Genomic DNA, 3,978 nt, shown 5'->3' with positions numbered 1-3,978 from the left:
GCTCTGTAAGGGGGTGACGGCAGGCTGCGGGAGTGTGCATCTAGGCGTACCCAGCGATCAGCACCCTCAGGAGCTAATGGTGTCCTGTCAGCCTGAAGCAGAGCCATTGAACTCACTAGAAGTTGGTCATACTTCTCTCCCCTAAGTCCCACGAAGCAGGGAGACTGTTGCCAGCAGCCTCCCTGAAAATAAAAAAAACTAACAAGTCTTTTCAGAGAAACTCAGTAGAGCTCCCCTGTAGTGCATCCAGTATCACTGCGCACAATACTAAAACTGGAGTCTGGAGGAGGGGCATAGAGGGAGGAGACAGTTCACACCCTTTGAAAGTCTTAAAGTGCCCATGTCTCCTGCGGATCCCGTCTATACCCCATGGTTCTTAATGTGACCCCAGCATCCTCTAGGACGTATGAGAAAACAAATAACGCACACACGAGGAGGAGAGAACTAAGGAAGCTATAAGGAGAAGAGGGGAGGGAGGGGGGGTTGAAAGGTAAGGTAGTAAAGGCATATTGGATTAACTACAACCTTATACATATTCATTAATGTACCAGTAGTTAGAAGTAGAAGAGCTCTAACAGAAACCACAAAGCTTAGCTAAAGCCACACCACACTGGATATGCCCAATCTCATTTGATTTTTGTAGCAAAGCAGTATTGGACTTTGTTAATACATGGATGGGAGACTGCTTGGTAGTATCAGATTCTTTAGGTGTTTTTAAACTACCAACACCATTTTCTTGGTACATTTAATTTTTACATGTATTCTTTTATGTACCAGAAGTTAGAAGTAGAAGAGCTGTAACAGAAACCACCAGCTCATCTACAGCCACAGCACACTGGATTTGCCCAATCTCTCCTGATCATGGAAGCTGAGCAGTGTTGGTCCTGGTTTTAGTACTTGGATGGGAGACCACAAGGAAATACCAGGAGCTGTGTGTATTTTTACAATACTAACACCGTTCTCTTGATGCATTCCATTTTGAAACATTGGGGCAGATCTATTAAGCCTGGTGAACTGATAAAGTGCAAGGTGATAAAGTACCATCCAGTCAGCTCCTAACTGTTATTTTTCAAACCCAGCCTGTGACATGGCAATTAGGAGCTGATTGGCTGGTACTTTATGACCATGCAAATTATCATTTCACCAGGTTTAATAAATCGGCTGCTTACTCATTTATGTACGAGTAGTTAGAAGTAGAAGAACTCTAACAGAAACCACTAAGCTCATCTACAGCCACACCACACTGTATATGCCTCTTCTTACATTCCGCTGCACTTATTGTGGGGTAGCCGCAATCCCTTCTGCTGTACGGTTCCACATTACATTGTTTCTTGTCACTTCCTGTTGATGCAGTAAGGAAACATCCAGGAATTACAGCAGCTTAGTTTTTTTTTTTTTTAACTGGGGCAATTTAGCTAGATCACAGGGCAATTTAGCTCCTTTGGTCCTTTTTTTAGGACCAGTTAATCAGACAGTTGAGCAAACTGAAAAACAGCTAACAGGAAATTTCCACTTAAATGGTATTTTCTAATCTTATCTGACCATGACTAAGAATAAAGGATACACAAGATAAACTCTTAGAGCCATGGACCTTATCCATGTTTAAGCTCCATCAAATCTGTAATCAATAGCACTACATGCTCCCACTTTACCACTGTACTATATACTCTACCTGTGTTTTTAAGGTAAAAACACCATTTAACCCCAGTGACACTTGAATTAAAGCAGCAGCCTCTGGAATAGCATTCCTTAGCATTAATCCCAGGAAATCTGCAATCTTCACGCTCTTTGATAGCCATGCTACATTGCTGTTTACTTGGATGGAGCAGAGAGCACAACATCAGGACATAGGAAATATTACAATGCATGATAAGAAAGGTGTGAGCTCTACAGCAAGGCCTCTAACCCTTTGCCAGTGCCAAATACATAGGGCTTAACTCAGATCTGATCACAGCAGCAAATTTATTAGCTAAAACCATGTACACTGCAGGGGGGGGGGTGTATAATATGTGCAGAGAGAGTTAGATTTTGGTGCGGTGTGTTCAAACTGAAATCTAAATTGCAGTGTAAAAACAAAACAGCCAGTATTTACCCTGCACACAAACAATATAACCCACCTAAATCTCTCTGCAAATGTTATATCTGCCCCCCCCCCATCCCTGCAGTGCACATGGTTTTGCCCACTAGCTAACAAATTTGCTGCATCTGGGAATTACAGCAGCTTAATATTTCTTTTTACAGAAGGTTCAGCAAATTAAATTATTTAGTGAAATACTGTAATCATAACAGTTACAGGGATATTGTAGGTAGATTTATTGTCAGTGGATAAATGTAAAAATTAAACCCTTAGGCATAGTTCCAAAATGCTGTCATTGCAATCCAGATTTTAAGGATATCATGCTTGAGCACAGGTGACTTAATTAGAACTTCGGTCAATGTGAATTAACCATTGGACTCAACCATGGTTATCCTTAAAACCCAGGGGTCTATTTAAGATCGATCTTAATCGATGTTGGGCTTCCAGGTTGAAAAAAACACACACATTTGTTTTCACATTAAACAGACTTCCACATGAGAAAGCAGCAAGGATGCAGTGGCGTTAATGTTTCCTGGTGTCAACTTGTATTATTTCAGTAGACATTGAAATGAGGATGCATCTTGCTGCCTTTCCAATGAAGCAAGTTTAATTTAGTAATAGGTGAAAAACCATCCTTACAAAGGTGTTAATCAGAGACTTGGCTTTGTGGACACTTTTCAGAGAACAAATTTGTTAGCATAAAAATAAAGCCAGAAAATGAAGAGCTGTTTAATCACTCGATTGGATTTTTCTGCCAGCATATTTTTTTTCTCTGCAACCCACTGCTAAATTGTGCTTCCTAGCTGTTTTTTATAAAATCACTGAATCAAATCTAACTCTGATTACATCAGAGAAGGCCATGTACCCTACACCATAAGAGGAGGTTTGAAATTTTGACTTGTCTACTTAAATATCACCAAAATCTGATCACAAGGTTAATTACGTCCCTGGGTGGGATTGAACCACCAACCTTTTGGTTAATAGCCAAACACACTAACCGATTGCGCCACAGAGACACTTTGCAAAAGTCCATACTGACAAAGGCTAATAAGCATTCATCTAAAACGTTTCCTAGAAAAACTTTAAAAAGTCAATAATCTGGAGAGTTTTTGTAAGATGTTTCTTCCATCAACCAACGAAGAAACACATTGGTACTTTCCCATGATGAGTGAGTGCTTCAGGATCTCTTGCACTTACATGTGCAGCAGAGTACTGCAATGGAAGCATGCTGGGCCCATAACCCAGAGGTAGGCAGATTGAAACTATCCTCTGCTATATGCATTTTTTTTGTTAATTAAAGTAATCCAAAACTGGGATTGATATTTTGTCTCTTTTATTTTTACTTAAAGTACAATAACTTTTACCATTTTAATTTGTTTTAATAGTATATTGACAGTATTATTTTCTTTCTAAAATCCACTTCATTTTCTTTACCCTATTATTAAAATGGTAATTGAAGAAGAGGAATTGTTGCTTTGACTGCAGCATTCCCGGGGTTAACTGGTGTTTCTTCAAGTCACAAGGTATGGAGCTGCTGTATAGTTACTCGCAAGTCAGTAGTTGTATGATGCTCACACCTGTTAAGCTGGATACACACAGAATGCCCTACACAGGGGGTGAAATGAGCGCCCCCCCCACCCCCCGTACGCTCAGCACACATCACGCTGTGCTGAGCGGGGGGAGAGAGGTGTGCTGAGCAGTTCGCTCAGCACACATCTCTCCCCAAAATCGGGCCGTGAATACGGACCTTTAAACTGGATCCACACTTAGATTATCTGTCCAATTTTTTTTTCTAGTTGAAACAAAATTATGCTAATATGTGGCAGCAAATTACAATTGACCATTTGTTCACAAACACTGGAAAACATCCAAAAATGGTCATTTAGATAAATTGGTTAAAT

At 40.3% G+C, this 3,978-nt stretch overlaps 1 non-coding gene across 1 annotated transcript; it reads right to left on the bottom strand.

Moving 5' to 3' along the window:
• Positions 1 to 3,019: 3,019 nt before the first annotated feature.
• TRNAN-AUU (transfer RNA asparagine (anticodon AUU)) lies at positions 3,020 to 3,093 on the bottom strand. Its single transcript has one exon. It is a non-coding gene; the product is annotated as a tRNA-Asn (tRNA).
• Positions 3,094 to 3,978: the final 885 nt, after the last annotated feature.

Source organism: Pseudophryne corroboree, unplaced genomic scaffold (genome assembly GCF_028390025.1).
Source record: "Pseudophryne corroboree isolate aPseCor3 unplaced genomic scaffold, aPseCor3.hap2 scaffold_1178, whole genome shotgun sequence".
NCBI lineage: Eukaryota > Metazoa > Chordata > Amphibia > Anura > Myobatrachidae > Pseudophryne > Pseudophryne corroboree.
The sequence above is the reverse complement of the archived record's forward strand: the minus strand, read 5'-3'. Positions and strand labels throughout refer to the sequence as shown.